This window comes from Uloborus diversus, chromosome 3 (genome assembly GCF_026930045.1).
Source record: "Uloborus diversus isolate 005 chromosome 3, Udiv.v.3.1, whole genome shotgun sequence".
In the NCBI taxonomy this organism is placed as follows: Eukaryota; Metazoa; Arthropoda; class Arachnida; order Araneae; family Uloboridae; genus Uloborus; species Uloborus diversus.
In genome coordinates, this window is record NC_072733.1 from 102645353 (window position 1) to 102663640 (window position 18288).

Below are 18288 nucleotides of genomic sequence, written 5' to 3' on the forward strand. Positions count from 1 at the left end.
CTAGGAGCAAGACAATGACAGGGGTTCTAAATTTAGTGAACAACACAAGCTATGTAATAACTTTTTTTGACAATAATGGGTATTTTCTTTTAATAGTCTTTTTAGTAACACACTATTCTTCATACCTGCTAGGTGCTAATAATTTTACAGTGATAGTATTTAAATACGGTGGCATAAAGTGTCATTAAATATTGTATTGGGAATTTTATTTGCAGAGTCAAACCTTTAAGCTGTCAATAATGTATGAACTACTCATTTATGTCCAAATATTTCTAAGTTATCAAATTAAAATAATTATTTATATACTTAAAATATCTTTTTCCAGTATAATAAATTACATCGAGGACACTATACGTAATTTAAGAAAGTGCAATGAAGTTTTCAGATTTTTTATTTCTGTTTTAATGTGTTAATTAACTTGCAAAAATGCTGAATTCCAAAAATCTGTATCTTTTTTAAAAACCAAATACACAAAACAATATATATAACATGTATAGTACTTGAATGGAATATTCAATTGGCCAAGAAATTTTATTTTTAACTCCATCCCCTTTTGGTTTACAGGGGTCTAAAAATGTCATTTTTCTCAATTTTCTGAAATTTGAGGGGCTGTAATTTATAAAGGGTAAACAAACACACAATTACAGCTATATTTTCTCATTAGTGTAACTCAGTGATTAGTTTTTGCCATATTTCACTTTGCGTTTTTATCCCCTAAGCGAATTATGACCCTTTGAAATGAGTAAACATTTTACATTTGACCTCGAACTTTGGCCTGCTGCCATTATTTTAATTATAAAGTTACAGCTACATTACTCAGTGTGTGAGACTATTATCTTATTTACTTTAACATCAAAATGGAAAATGTTCTGCCATGATTGCTATTCAATTAGATTTGGATCAAAGTGCAAAGGTCTAAAAGTTCCATTTTTGACTACGAAAATGACTTTTGATGACCTCTAAAAAATCAAGGGTTAAGGTTAGAGATAAAATAAAAGTGGTTTTAAACATCATTCATATGCATCTTTTTGGGATATGAGTTTCAAAAAAATTAAAAATGGTCGAGCGCACTCATCCGAATCTGTATGGAATGACCCAATTGTGAAACACATTTTATCTCATCTCCGGTTGGGGCCCGGACTCCAATGAGCAGGGATAATCAGCACATAAGTCTTCCCCCCGACCTTCTGGAAGGGCAGATTATCGGCAAATGTCCTGGAAAGTTGCATTAAATTCGAACCTTATGTATCACATACGTTCATCATTTCAAAATTTTCCTGGAGGGCTCAAAAGATACATATTTGTCAATGCATATTGCAGTAGACGGTCAAAATTCAAAATACCAAAAATCCGAAGGCACTCTCACGAAGCTTTTATAAATTGCTCAACTGTTGTTAAGAAACAGATGCATTTCGTGAAATAAATTAATTTCCTCACAGTGCATACAGGGGCGGACTGGGTCCTCAAGAGGGCGCCAGCCTTGACTCCCAAAGCACGCAAATTAGGAATAAATAAATAAATCAACAAAGATACACAGGTTCGAGGGCTCAAAAAAAAAAAAAAAAAGCTGAGGGCGTAGAGTTTCGAGGGCGCAAAAAAATGCATAGGTGGTGAGGTTGTTATGTACAGAATATCAAACTCCATTAGCGAAGATATCCGACATATTCTAATACTGTCTAACACTAAGCAGAGTGAATATTACACATTACAAGGAAAGATACTTCTGCTATAAAAAGCTTTTATTTAAAAGTCTAAAATAGTTGGTAAGTTAAAGAAATTACAATGTACGTTGCAAAACAGGATGGATGAACATTTAACTTCATACCTGTAAGGTGAATATTCTATATAATACACCCATTCGGACATGAGGAAAAGAAAGCACCATGTTACAAGATAGCCACACACCAAAATACCACACAAACCCTCTGTGATCTTACTTCTTATATCCCACAGAAAAAACACAGTTGATGTCTACTCATGGCGCCATCTACCGGACAGTGAGACAAACAATGAAAAAATTGATACGTATATATTTATGATGACAATAGAGGGTTGTTTAAATGGCAAGACGAATTATGTCTGAATATATTATACAACATGGCCTCCCCTCTTGACACTTTAAAAAAACTATTCATACTATTCATAAGCTTATACAACTGTTTCGAACAATCCAACCCTGATTGCATTTAATACAGATATATGAAAGATAAAAACTTAACATAATATATAACAATTATGATAACATATAAATATAACAATACTAAAATTATATATATATATATATTTTAACTGTAAATAATTATAACTGGTTAATCCTGCTAACCATATAAAAAAATAAGTTACCAACAACTTGTATAACACTAAACTCCAAATACTACCATGGAAAAAAAATCCAAGTAACATCAAGATAAACATATGAAATATCTGAAACATTTTACAAACGTCTTCTTTCTGCAAAAATAGCATTTTTCTGAAAAAAGTTCATATAGACAAGTCCTAAAATAACTTATATAAGATCTGTAAATAGAAAGACTATTATGTTTCATAAAGGACAATCATGACCAAGTCCTTTTTTTTCCAATACTTAAATATTGCACTATGTTTAGCTACTTTTCCATGATAAGAGAATTCATGATATCCTGCGTTCAAACACATATACATGAAAAACATGACTTTCATTAATACTTCAAAAATTATTTTAATACATATTTGATTGTAAAAAACACTAATGTATTTGTATAAACATATTGATACTATGACAATTAAAAAAAAATTCAGAGCCAGCAATAATACTGTTAAACCGGGACCTAGTGACATTGCCAATTATCAAAATAGGGTCTTACAAAATTAAAAATAACATGCCCGCGCAAGGCCCTCATGTAACCCTGATACTTGGATAATCCAAACCCAATGACTTTCTGGCATTTACAATAAAACACCCCTACGAAACGTTTCCCGAGGCTGCTCAAGCCAGAAGGAGTAGGCCAAACCAAGCACAGTTGAAACAATCAGGCGGGAAATTAAACTGGTTTACTAAGTATCAAACTGGATGAAAAAAGATTATGGATAATCAATTTAATACAAAATCAGGTATTAATGTATTAAAGTGAGATTCATATGTAATAAACACTTAAATATCAAAAAAAAAAAACATTGTACTTCATGTCATTTCAAAAATATCACTCAAAAATTTGTTCAGGTCACCTTTGGTAAGAGGTTTGGTAAAAGCATCAGCAAGGTTATTTTTACTTTTTACATATTTTATGCTGAAAATATCTTTAAAGAACAAATCACGAACAAAGAATAGTTTGACATCTATATGCTTTGTACGATGGTTCTCTATGGGAGATTTAACAAAATCAATAGTGGCTAAATTGTCTACATACAGGCAAGATTGAACTTTACGGTCACTGATAACTTTTCTATCTATGCATTCATTTAATATGCGATCAAACCATATTAGTTCTTTAACAGCATCAGTCATAGAGACAAATTCTGATTCCATTGTAGACAAGCAAATACTTTTTTGCTTAGAAGTACGCCACATTATAGGGGCTTTACCCAATAGTATAAGTTGTCCTCCCATTGATGTACGATCATCACGATTAGATGCAAAATCAGCATCACTGTATGTAATTATATGAATGTTTGTACAAGTCAAATTTAATTTCAGATTCTTAGTTAAATAAACATAACCTAATAATTTTAACAGACCTGACCAATGAACCATTCCAGGATTGTTCTGGAAATGGCTGAAAACATTTACAGCGTATGAAATATCTGGTCTTGTACGACTTGCCAGAAAAGATAAACAGCCTAAAAGATTTCTATAAGGGTAATTTTGCATTTCATTAATTTCATCTTGTGATTGAGGAGATTGAGATTTGGAAAAAACAGAACCCTTGGCTATAGGGAGAGAAGAGATAGGAGGATTATACTCTTTATACTTATCATATATTTCATTTATGTAACTTAATTGATGAATTAAGATAGAATTATCATTTTCCTCGAATTCAACTCCCAATAACTTTTTAGTTTGATCAAGTATTTTTAAATCAAAATGTTTTTTCAACAAATTTAGAACCTTGTTAATATGTTTCTCAGATCTACCAAATAAGAAAATATCATCTACATAAAGTAGTAATATGACATCACTTTTGAATATATATACACAATTACACCAATTATACTTTTCAAAACCCAATTCTGTTAAAATTTTGTTGATTTCAAAATACCAGACTCTTCCAGATTGATGGAGACCATACAATGCCTTTTTTAATCTGTAAACATAATCCTCCTTTCCCTTTACACAAAATCCCGGTGGTTGAACAAGATAAATTTCTTCAGATAAAGGGGCATACAGATAAGCCGACTTCACATCACATTGCAAATGAGTCCAACCTTTACATGACACAAGTAGAGAGAAGAAGCGAATGATACTTATATTGACAACAGGGCTAAAAGAGAGATCAAAAGACTCGCCTTGTACTTGTTTAAAGCCCTGTGCACATAATCTTGCCTTATATCGAGCAATCTCCCCTTGGTCATTTCTCTTAATCGAGTAAACCCATCTGCATCCTAATGGAATGACTTTCTCCGGTAATTTTACCAATTCCCAGACCTGTCTCTTGTCAAAAATTTCTAACTCATCTTTCATTGCTTGATACCACCTGTCTTTTTGGAAAGATTTTATTGCTTGCTTATAAGTTTTGGGAACTGTGACCTCCCCTAGTCATGCTGAACTGTTAGCAGAAGGAGAATCTGAACTAGATAAGATTGAATCACCATCAATGTCTGAAATGTCTGAGTGACAATATTCAGATTGAATATTTGAGACAATACCTTGGCTTGTATTACTACCTTTGAAATCAGTTCTTTTTCATATAAAATATTGTTTCGTTTGCAATATGACTCAACATCCTTGTGTGATCTTAATCTTTCCCTTTCCTCATGTTCATAGTAATATATATCAGTACGTGTTCCATCTGGTCGAGGTTTTGCTTCTCGTTCCCAGGTAACCCTCCTTAAACTTGTACAAGGGGTTGTACTTTCACTTGTTTTGGATTTTAATACTTCATCCGAAGGTGATTTACTGTACCTAAGAGGAGAAGTAATATAATACCTGTCATTTGACTCAACCTCTGACTTATTATTAGAATCATAACTATCAGATTCATTATTACATTTGGAACCCAGCACTGCTCCACTATTACTCTGTCTGTCAGGTAAAGATTCCTTAAAAGATACATTAACAGTCTCAACAATTTTGTCTTCTTTAGGAAGCCATATGCGATAACCTTTGGTTCTGAATGCATAGCCGACAAACACACCTTTCTTTGCTTTTGCATCAAATTTACCCTGGTGTTGTTTTGGAATTCCCATAAACACAGGTACCCCCCAGGGTTTTAAATGCTTTACTGAGGGTTGTCTTCCTCCATACAATTCAAAAGGAGTTTTAGTTTGGTTTTTGTGACATAATCTGTTCCATGTATAAGAAAAATACAATGCCGCTTCGGGCCAAAAACTTCTATCTAACCCACTTTCGTCTAAAATTGTACGAACACCATTTATAATAGTTTGATTAAAGCGTTCAGAAATTCCGTTCATTTCTGGACTATATGTGTTTGTAAATTCATGTTTGATACCCTTTTCCCTACAAAATTGTGTAAACTGTTCATTGTCAAACTCGCGACCATTATCAGTTCCAATTTTCTTTACTTTTTCATTTAGAAACCTCTCAGCTCTAGCTATATGTTGTTTGAAAATTCTAACTGCATCACTTTTACTACGTATGGGGTAAACTGCTGCTTTACGTGAGAAATCATCAATTATGCTCAAAAAATATCTTTCCCCCTTTTTACCTACAGTTTTGGCAGGTCCCCAAATGTCCATTACAAGAAGAGACAGTGGTTTTTCAGTTGTAACCTCTCCTAAAGATTTAAAGGATACTCTCCTTTGCTTGTTAATTTGACATGTTTCACAAAAAAAAAATTCTTACTTTTAAGTTTAGGAAGACCTTTGACACATTCGTGATTACATGTATTTACAATCAATTCAGGACTAACATGAGAAAAACGTTTATGCCATTTATGCATTTCATTATTTTCAACAACAGAGGCTTCGAAATGAACCTTTTTAGGGATATTCTTAAGAACCTTTGGATAAACATAATAAACACCATTATCTAGTGTGGCTGAAAAAAGATACTGACCTTGCCAAGTTACCTTTACCTTACCCTTACCACCTGCAAATTCTGCTCCTTTAACATCAAGTTGAGGACCAGAAATCAGGTTTCTACGCAATTTTGGACAATACATGACATTTGTAAATTTAAAAATTTGATGACCTATTTTCAATTTTACAGTTCCTTTACCTTCAATTGGAAAAGTATTACCCTTTACAGGTACTGACATTTCTTCTTTTATTGGAGTAAAGTCCACAAAAAAAAGATTTATCTTTTACAAAATGATGAGAAGAAGCCGAATCAAACACAAATGCATTTTGGGTTTGTTTGCTGCTTGTATAGCTAGCCTGTGTAAAAAGTGAAAGAGTACCTGTTTTACTGGAAAAATCTCTGGAGTCGGAATGTTCATCGGAAGAACTTCTGGAGTCGAAATGCCCTTTGGAAGATTTCTTGGACCTTTTCTTGGTTTTGAAACTCTTATTTCTACTCTTCTTGTTTAGATTCTTGTCTGTACCTGTAGTACGGTCAGCTTCCGTTGAAGATGAGTCGTCACTCCTGGCTTTTGTCAGAACACGGCACTACTGTTTACTGTGTCCCCATCGTCCACATCTGTAGCATCTCACCCTCCTCTTGGTGTACTGGACCTCTGGAAGAAAATTGGCGGTCCTGTCCTGTTCTCTAAGGAGTAGGCGGGATTCCTCAGAAATCAGCTCAAGGAGCACATCTCTGTAGTTAAACTTATTGTCATCCCATCTGAGAATAGCTTGGACGATTGGCTCGAATGCATCAGGCAGATGTCTTAGTAGTTGAAAGGTCAAGTAAATTTCAGGAACTGTTGCTTAATGGATTTCAGCTGTTCGGCGATGTGACAGATTCTTGACGAAAATAAGTCAATTTTCTCTTCAGGTTGTAGACAGCAAACTAATAGTTCAGAGAAGAGCTGCATATGTCTGGACCGATTATCTGGTTCGTAATGTGTCTCCAGTAGAATCCAGGCTTCCTTCGCTGTATCACATGACTCAATGATTTGTCTGTATGATGGAGTAATGCTCAAATAGATGATAGCAAGGGCAGTCTGCGATTTAGATATAAAATCATCAACTTCTTTAGCCGTAATATTTGTCTCTTTATTTATTTTAGGAATGTCAGTATTAATAGTCGTAAATACTCCTCTTTCAATAAGTACGAATTTAATGTCTCTTGCCCAACTTGAGTAGTTATTTGCACTCAGCTTTTCAATTGCAGGCTGAATTAGTGCCATATTTAAATTTGGAAATGACAGACAAGTCCAGCAAAAAACAATTTTTTTTCAAAAAAACATTTAAAGTTCAATTTCTACTTTTTTTTTTTAAATTTCCGAAAAATTCCTCATTAAAATTTCAATGTTTCTCAAAAAATTGTGAGAAATAACTATTACTATTGAAATAAAAACTTTTATATGGGGATAAAACATGGCCTCCCCATCTTCATACATCGTTTCATTCTTGTTTATACTTGGCGGCTATCTTGTGCAATTTTCCTCAAAGTCCGAATAGGTGTATGTTTAAGTGGAAAACAAATGATAATTTCACTTTTACTCAAAATACTAGCGATAATAATGAAGGTCATTCAAAAATATTCTTCCTTACTTATACAATTAAATACTAGAACTAGCATGATAACTGCCCATAAACAAATGTTATGTACAGAATATCAAACGCCATTAGCGAAGATATCCGACATATTCTAATACTGTCTAACACTAAGCAGAGTGAATATTACACATTACAAGGAAAGATACTTCTGCTATTAAAAGCTTTTATTTAAAAGTCTAAAATAGTTGGTAAGTTAAAGAAATTACAATGTACGTTGCAAAACAGGATGGATGAACATTTAACTTCATACCTGTAAGGTGAATATTCTATATAATTCGGACATGAGGAAAAGAAAGCACCATGTTACAAGATAGCCACACACCAAAATACCACACAAACCCTCTGTGATCTTACTTCTTATATCCCACAGAAAAAACACAGTTGATGTCTACTCATGGCGCCATCTACCGGACAGTGAGACAAACAATGAAAAAATTGATACGTATATATTTATGATGACAATAGAGGGTTGTTTAAATGGCAAGACCAATTATGTCTGAATATATTATACAACAGAGGTTCCAGGGCGCACAGGTGGGAGCGCACCGCCCCGCAACGGGCTGAAAGACCAGTCGGCCCTTAAGTTAACTCCACACGCACTCACACTCACACGGAAAAGGAAGCTGGTTTTACTCGTAAAACAAAAATACTCCAGTGGCCAATAAACATTGGCTTTATTTTAATGCTGCCAAACTCACGCTAACAACGACAGTGAGAGTATAGTGGAAAAGTACCGAATATTTTCGCGTTTTTATTGTTAACAATATCAGATTTCATTTATAAAATAATTGTGCACATCACTTTTTTTTTTTTTTTTTTGCATCAAAAAATTAAATATAATGTGCTAGCATTTTAAAAACTATTTAGGATTAAGAAAAACACTTTATAAAAATTAAAAAAGAAGACTAATTTTAATGCACAGTAGAAGCTCAGTTTGTGGCTGCCCCTCTCATCTCTTGGCCCCCCCCCCTCTTCAGATTGTCCTGATCCTACGTTAAAAATTACCTTGCTTTTACGGGAAGAAGATATCGGGCTTTAGAACACCAGCCATTTTACTTCACACCCCAATCCGGCACGTCACTACCTTTTTGACTTGATCTCCCGACGGTGGCGGCAAAGTGACCAAACAAAACACAAGCAGAACAAGTTTTTACTACACTGCCACTGAATAAGCCGTGAGCCCCTCTCCAGCCTCGAGGGTTGCTTTTCATTTATTTTTTCCTCTTGTCTTGATATACAGTAGAGAACCAATTATCCGGGAAGTTCGGGACCATCGCTATCCCAGATATTTGAATTTCCCGGTTTTCTGGATCGCTAAAAAGCGCTATTGGCCGATTCTTTGTAAATCTTTAATACATAGTTATGCATATTAAAATAAGAAGAAAACAGTTCAGAAATGCCTTTAAATACCGAAATATTAAAAAACTAATATAAAGAAAATTGCATCACCCGCGCCGCAAAGGAGAGGAATATCATCCCGACTGCATTTGTGGGGAGTTGGTGGAAAAGCGCAGTGTTTCTAACTTTGCTTTAAAGCTAAGCTAACCTTAACTTTAATATCATAGTGGTATTACACCAACAATAAAACAAGAGCCTTACTCGTCGAAAAATTTAGAATGCATATTAAAATAAGACGAAAACAGTTCAGAAATGACTTTAAATACCGAAATATTAAAAAACTAATAGTGAGAGAATAATTTAAACACCAAAAAGCTTAAGTTATTCATAATACCTGAGACCCTCACATTCTGTTTAGAAAAGAAAAAAAAATCCACCACCTTTCGATGTTTTAAAATGAAAGACATTGAAGGGAAGGGCAAAAAATAAATTTTTAAACCTAAATGTGCGATTTTTCTACTATAGTGTATGGATAACTAATGCTTTTGTATTTCGTTAATATCAACAGAAATTTGATTTATGAGTTCTTGCAGTCTTATTAGTCTTGCGTTTAATGGATTTCTAGATTTCACGATCAACTAACTATCCGGAAAAATCGCGAATCTGGTTTTCGGCGTTTCCCGCACTTTCGCGACGTCACTTCGGCTAAACGCCTTAAATTATAGGCCATTCAATAAAATACTGCATTAAATAAGAATTGTTTAGAAATTATTTAGAAATTAATGCGACCCTTTTCAGTTAGAAGAATAAAAGACGAAAATTTCAGAGTTACTACTCATCAAGTATAACCAATTGAAGTTGGTGTTTGCAAACATTTTCCCGAGTTATACTTGGGTAACATGGTTTCATTGAGAAATTACTCATATTCTTTTTTGTATAAAAAAAAAAAATGCTTAACTTTTCGAAAATTGCCAAAACTGCTTATTTTTAAAAAATAGCGGGAAAACCGGGCAAAAGTTGCCGGTTTTCTGGTTTCCCGGTTTTTTGGTTCCCGGATAAAAGGTTTTTTACTGTACTTCCAAGAACATCAGGGCTATCTGGTCTGCTTGGGCTGGTAACTGAGTGAACATTGGAAAAGGTCAAAAAAGGTCATGAGACTCCCTTCCGCCTGCTTTTATTGAGCACTGGCCACAGGTGGTACTAAGAATGAAGTTAAAAGAGCCTTCTTTCTTGCTGTTATTAAATTTTCTCGCACTGAATGGTCTCCTATGAGGGGGGGGGGGGGCGTCGTTTTGAGCAAACAAAATTTTTGGAAAGTCAAAACTGATTTTTTTTTTTTTTTGATTTTTTTTCCTTTGATTTAGCATGTTGAAACTGATTTTGGCGCCCCTTTGCCGCCTCTCAGGCGTGCGGCGCACGCCTTGCACGCCCGCTTACGGCGGGCCTGGCCCTGCCCTTCTTTTAGATCGCAAAATGCGCCCTGCCCTTTTCAAAAATAACAATATGCACCCTGTGTTTTTAAAAAGATGCCTCAAGCATCTTTCGGTCCCGCAGCGATATCGGGGCGATTTTATTTGTCCAGCGATCGTCTGCAAAAACGCTCATGTCTTGCCATTGTCCCCAGAATTTCACCTTGAAAACGGCCCCATGAATAAAAGGAGATGCAAACACCTAGGCAAAGAGGGGATGAGATTCTCGGAATTCTAACAGACTTATCAGTTGGAAACAAAAGATAGATTTCTTCCTTCTGCTGAGGATTGGTTTGAAAGGGTGAGGGAAGGTGTTCGGTCCTCCGCGATGGCGGGGGGGGGGGGGGGGGGCGGGGGAGAGATTATTGTTTAATTCCTCCCCATCTTTGAGTTTCTGAGAATCAGCAATGAGAGAGGGAGGGTGGTAGGTAGTTTTCCTATATTATTTTCATCTGTAGGACCAGGGGGCGCCAGTTCCAGGAAAAGTAGAAGGGGTACTACTTGTCAGACAAGAACAGATGCAGATGAACTGCTCCATTTCTTGTTCGAGAAGTCCGAGTGCAAATGCAAACGGTTCTTGATTTGAAAATACACGGTTATTGACGATGATGCCGGCCGAAAAAATATGAAGTTTACTGAAATATTTCAGGCTGTTCTTTTTCTTTTTTCCTGCAAAACAGAACAGAAGCAGGGTTCGTATGCTCCTGATAATCCTTGTAAAGGGATTGGAAAGAGCGTTTTTTTTTCTTTTGAAGTGATTGATAAAGATTTGAAAGTTAACTTAGTGCTTGAATTGCTTAGAGTCTAAGGAATGCACAACCTATGGCCCGCGAGCCAAACGGGGCCCACGAATCCAGTTGAATTAATCCGCGAATTTTTTTAAAAAATATATATAAATAAAAAAAATAAAAAAAAAATTAAATAACTAAGTTTGTGAAATTATGGTTTTAAAACTCATATTTATTGTTCTAGTTAACAATTTCAACGTTCAATACAGGTTGATTTTACCCCATTTATAACTATTACTTCCCCGAAATCGCACTTGCAAAATCGGAAGATTAACGAAAATAATGTAACAAAAACGGCATCTTCACCAAAATAAAAATTATTTTAGAAATAGAATGTTGAATTGAGCAATAGACATCGTATGAATAGGCAATTTTCGTAGCGTTTCAGCCCTTTGTGTCCGTTTTTCTTTTGCACGTGGAAATTAGGCTTAGCTAATTTTGGCGCATTGCTAGTGATTGTGAAGCTATCTTTTCGCATCTCGTTCTGATTGGTGAACTTTCTAATTGTTTTCTAAGTAGTACACAGTACAAAGTCTACTGAACCGAAACACAAGGGTATTTCTTTGTTATCTTGAATTTTCAGCCCCCCCCCCCCCAAAAAAAAAAGAACGCTTGAAATGGAAACATTGTTTTGTGTAAAATTTGCCAGGGAAATTTCATTCATTCCTTTTTGCTGAGTATTTGTATTATCCTTGAATACGATTTGTATACGAACAGATTATTTAAAAAAAACTTATTGACATAATTAAAAAGTACTTATGACATACTTATGCTTTTTCCAGCTAAAATGATCTCTCTTTTACTGTTTCTGTTTTATATATATATAAAACTATAATATTGCATTTAAAAAAAATCACAAAAATAAAATGCTGATGTATTAAATTTTCATAAAAATTGTCAGTGAAATTAAAATTGTGGATTGTCCCCAGCTGCTTGGGTAGCACATACGCCTGCAAACACATCTGTGTCATGAAGTTGTGTCAAATCCAACTATAGGCATTCAAATAAAGCCTTTTTTGTTTTGCATATTGCTACGACTGCATTTTTGAAGCACTGCACACATTTTAATAATTATTCTGTTTGAAGTATATTTTTTAAAAGTTGAATTTACATTCATCATGATTTTGATGTCTACTAAAATACTTAATGGCATAAAGCACATTACTAGGCAGTTTTTAGATAGGAAGGGAGGATCCGTAATTAAATACTGTTCATCATACATTAAAATTCAAAGGATTTTGAAATGCCTAGAATTTTTTATTCTTATAGGAAAAAAAAATTCTTATAGGAAAAATAAATGTTGAAACACACCCAAAGCTAAGATTCAGCATTAGCTAAATGTTCCTACGGAGTTTGAAAAATGTGCTTAGTTGGCATAGGGGGGGGGGGGGCAATCTAACCCTTAAGACAAGTGCATTTTCTGGAAGAAATGATATTCAATACTGAAGTCAATGGTGGCGATGGGGGGGGGGCAGGGGTGTGCACAGAAATTTTAGGGCCCGTCACAAATGTCTTTTCCGGGTCCCCCTCCATGTTGTTTGCTTCTATATTTCACCCCTAGTTTAAAAAATATTGGACCCCCTTGAGGATCAGGCCCAGCCCCAACAGGTGTCCCTTCTCCCCCGCCCCCGCTGAGCACGCCCCTCGGCGGGGGGGGGGGTGCTCATGGTACAGAGGAATGGATGAAATGTTTGCAAGGTGTTTTAAGATGCTATTTTTCTTCTTTTTTTTGGGGGGGGGGGTCAGTACTTTTTGAGAGGTGCGTCATTGGTCTTGGATGCGGGAAGACCACATTAAAATAGTGCCCTTTTTATAATAAATAGTGCCTCTTTTAAAGACCAGCACCCTGCCCTTTTTTTTTTCTAGAGTGAACACTAAGTATAGGCGATGACGATAAAGATGTGGCTTTGTGAGCTCATGTATGGTTTCAATGAATTTTCTTTAGATTTCATCATGTGATTTCTTTTTTTGGCAAGGTTCTAAGAAATTTAAGATGATATTGGTGGAGGAGGGTAGTTTCATCCTAAAACATGTCACTAGTGTGATATCAAGGCTCGTATGATTCAGACATATCATTTCTGATATCTGTCAGATTGGAGCATAGAGGACCAGTCTTTTCTTTGTTGTCTAGGCTAGGGAAAGTAACATTTGAAATGCGTTGTTCGAGGTCGTTTCTTATTTAATTGGTGAATTTCAGTGGCGAGCATTCTCCTATTTTTAAGCGGGGTAAGACCACACTCCTTCTCAGCTGTTGGGTTGCTCAACGAGGAAACAGCTCCGATGATAGTTTTGGGCAGAATTGACCTTATCTGCCGAGGGTGCTGGGGCCCAAATGAGTGCTGCATATTCCAGTATTGGTCTCATGAGTGTTGTCTAGGTCTAAAGAAGGTTTGAAGCCCCATGTAGAGCCAGTCTCCTTTCATCACATTTGTTTCCTACAGCTTCTCCTCCTTCCATAATTTGTTTAGCCCACTTATACACTAAAGAATGCAAAGTGTTTCTTCCACAAACTGTGTGTGAAGAAATTTCAGAGGTTTTAGGGTAGCTTTTTGCGAGCATTTTAATAATTAATGATGCATTGCGCAACAGACGCATGCACCTCTTGCTCATTCATGGCACACTGAAGCTGGACAAATCTCTAATTTGTGTACGAATACAAAAACCCTTTTTCAGATACCCCCACCAACATATTGACTTGTCACTACCTCAGATTAATTACTAACAGCAGCGTTCAAGTCAAATTCCAGTTTATATTTGATCTGCCCTTGTATAAAGTTATTTCTGATAATGCCAACATACCAATTGAATTTCTATGCATACAAAATTTGAAAAAAAAAAAAAAAAAATATGCCCAAAGTTTCTGGTTATAACACTGTAAATTGTTTCAAACTGAAAGAATGTTGTTCAAATAAAAAAATGAAGCTTGCATATTAGGGATGGGGAGTCATGACAAAGATGTCTTGGAAATTCTCATTGAATAGGAATACTTTTTTAAAACCTATCAGTACATGAGGACAAAAAATTCCCAGGCCATCATAAGCATACTTTAATTTTTTTTAATTTTTATACATCTACTGAACTACTTTATTTTAATTCTTATACATCTACTCAGGCCCGGACTGGCTCCTTCTGGGGTGGTCGGCTAGGTGCTAGAAAGGGGCCCCAGCCTCCTGATACGGAGGTTCTTGGGGCCCTTTCCTGCGAAAATGTGAGAAAGTTATTGTTTCAAAAATTGCTAAAGTTAAATTTATGTATAAAAAACATGTGTTTGAAGTTTTACTTGACTTACCCTTTAGCAGAAGGAAATTTCATACCATTTTTACAAAACCTATTAAAGGTGCGTTATTTTATTTATCATTATTTCTGAATTGAACGTTTTTTTTCTTTATTATTATTATTTTTTTTTAATTTTATTTACCTTGTAAGCGGAGACTATGTGGAGAAGGATTGTGATGCAGGGCCAGGGTTGGAAAGATTTTTCCCACAACCGGTATTTACCATCCTGGGAAATACTATTGTTTTTCCCGCACAGGAAAACTGATTTGATTATTAAAAATATAAATTCAAAACAATTTTTGAAAATCAGATGTAAACTTCTCCATTTTTAGGCCTAATGGGGGGGAGGGGTAGCTTAGTCTCTAAGAGGGAGCCTCTTATCCTCTCCGTGGGTGAGCCACTGTTGGAAGGGACCATAGGCGGATTTAGGACTGAGTTCCTGGGGGGGGCAGGATTTTTTTTTTTTTTTTTACAAAAAGGAATAGAGGTAGTGTATCATTTTTTTTCCTGGCTAAACAGATTAACAATATGGTGTAGAAGTAATTGGAGCCCACTTTGCTTAGGATTTTCAAAGACTTATCTAATTATTTTCAAGGACTCTAGAATAAATAAAATTATTCAACACACTTCATTTGTACTTTCCAGTTTGATGTTTTAGTACTTGATTGTAAATTTTTACAGTCCTGTTCTAACTTTGTAAGAAATAGCTATTTTAAATTTAAAAGAAACCATAGATTTCTCATGACAACAACTTTTCTTCAGTTGCAAGTAGGGCAGAAAACAAAAAGAAATAGAAGTAGTGTGTATTTTTTTCCATGCTAAACAGATAGACAATATGCAGAAGAAGTAAGATAAAAGCAATCAATACAAAAAAATTTCCAAAATACTGCATTCGGGATTGAATAAATAGCAAAATATGAAACATGTGAGTCACAAAAATTTATTTCAAATAATATGTTACAAACATGAGAACCATGATTTTTACATTTTTAATATAGGATGTGGCAAGGAGCTGAATTTGACATATTTTGGCATTCCTCCCCCTCTACCATTTGTTAGAAAATTTAAGGTTTGTAGCCACACGTTTTTCAAATATTCAAGGTTTTCAAGCACTTAAAAATGAAATTAGTTTTTTCAAGCAATTTCCATTTTTTAAGGAACGAATCATGAATTATTTTTTGTGAGTTAGGGACCCACTTCAAAGAAAGGGCCCTAAGCAATAGTTTGTTTATCTTATAGGCAAATTTGACCCTGCTTGTAATTTACTCTTACCTGCAGATTTTTGCTTGATTTTTTGTAATTTTCACGAAAATTCGTCAGTTTTTACAGTTAAAGGATTTTTACGATTTTACAAATATTTGTTAGGTTTTTATAGACTTTTAAAAAATTTCAACCAATTTTTCCAAAACTTTTGATGACTCAATTATTTAGTTTTCATTAATGACAAGGACTTACTCAATTAAACTTAGATGATTATGACTTACCTTACTTTTTAAACAGTATTTATAAAGTAAGTAAAATTGTACTCTCCCTCTTATTAAAAAGATTCGTTTAATCAGAACACTCAGATAACTGAAATTTATTCAGTTTGCGATAGTATTTATTTTCTCTTTCTCTCTCTTTGAAGAAAGAGAGAGAGAAGGGAAAAAAACTGTTTTTTAGAATTTCTCAAAAGGCCAATTAATCTACTAAGAACATAAATATTATGCACAAATACTTTAAATGTGGACACAAATCATAACAAGTAGATCGTTCTGTTAGCGCGAATGAGGGGGAGGGAGATTTTTGCCCTTTGCTTTAAGTTCTAATTTGTTAAAATAATAGTCAATTATTATAAGTGTTGCAGCTTAATGTATAGCTCGTGTAGCCGATATTTTCATTCATATACTTGCCCAAATGGTTTTCAGTCCAAAATAGTGAATTTAAACACATTTTCAGCACCCCAGTGACAGCTGTACTATTTGTATTTAACGTTCGTTTTTCCCCCCTTTTCTTTCCTTTCATCAGAAAACAACATTCGCGTTTCTCTTCATTTTCATTAAACTATTCAAAAAAAGAAAAAGTTATGATTTTTTTGTTTTAACATTTTGGAAGATGTGTTGTTACTATAATAAGTCGTCCCAAAACTGGGGGAGCACTGCCCTCTATGCCCCCCTTCCTATAAATCCACCCATGCCCTTCTGAACTATTGAAAAAAAGAAAAAATAATAAAACTTTTTTTTTAAAGTTTTTGGAAGATGTGGTGTTACTACATAGTCTTCCCAAAACTGGGGGGGCATTGCCCCCCTCTGACCCCCCATAAATCCGCCCATGGAAGGGACTGAGATTTTTTTTATCACACGCTATTTTAAGCTTAAAGCAATGCCTTAATAGTAGAAAATTATCATACCTTTTTTGCTTCATCTTGTCACTATTTTGTCCCAATGTATCTATCTTTTAATTTCCATAATAAAAATTATAGTTGGCTTGCACGCAAGTAAAATACAAACCTTCAATTATCTTACTATAATGCAGATTGCAGAAGACAAAACCCCACGTGGAATAGTTTTATAGCCAATATCCAGTCGGACCCTATCGGAAAGATTTCCATATGCATTCAATTTTCCCATTTATTTACTGGTTTAAAAGCAAAAGGAGATGGAACACTAAAGTAATCAACATGAACCCATTGAGTCTTGAACGAGTCACCTGCATTTCACCTGCATTTTATTACACCTGCATTTCTCTTTTGTTTGAGTTTTTTTCACACGGTCATCATCCATACCCAAATTCTAAGTTCTTGTCTTATCTCATCTTTTTGATTCTACAAGAACTTGCAGAAACGTGGAGAAACGCACCTTTAGCGGCCTGGATCACAAAAGCTGACATCACTCTCCAAGGGGTCCTAATTTACTCCTGTCACCGGAGTAACTTAACCATGCGTGGAACCAAATTGACAAAGACAGAACTCCTGTGTAGTACCGCCAACACCCCCGGAGGCCTCGGTAGTACAAGGTAAAGGAGAAAGAAGGAAGGAAAGAAAAATTGTTGGTTAAATTTTATTTGTTGGAATTTGCAAAAGATAACTTTTTTCAACTTTAGGATTACTCTGGAGATCTGCGTACTCGCAGACTCTGTAATGCGAGGAGGGGGAGGGCACACCTCTTAGGGGTCCATGGCCCGTGAAACCAAAAAATCTTTTTAAAAATAAATCGAACACCTAAACACCTCCAGGATCTGATTACTGAATAGGCCAACTAGGCCGTAGTCTAGGACCCTGGATATTTAGGGGCCCTCAAATGGCTGAAACAACTTTAGTTTGCGGCTAAAATTGTTTTAGCCAATGTATAGAGTTTGAATAAAGGGCTCCCCAAAACTTGAACCTAGAAATATTGAAGCATACAAACACAAACAACAACCACTCTTTTAATTTTTTTTTTTTTTTGAGCGGGGGGGGGGGGGGGAGGGCAATTCAGTGGGCGGTTAAGGGCCCAGATGATTTTTTTGCAGGGAGGCTGAACATTTCTGTTGGGGACCCTTAGGCGATTCCTAAGTTGCCTATTTGTTAATCCGGCCCTGTTTACGGGACAAATTCAGAGAATTTAAAGCCCTACGGGCCC

At 35.3% G+C, this 18288-nt stretch overlaps 1 protein-coding gene across 2 annotated transcripts in view; it reads right to left on the reverse strand.

Moving 5' to 3' along the window:
• Positions 1 to 18288, reverse strand: part of LOC129218148 (uncharacterized) — a 336406-nt gene that overhangs the window by 213739 nt on the left and 104379 nt on the right. The window lies entirely within an intron of this gene.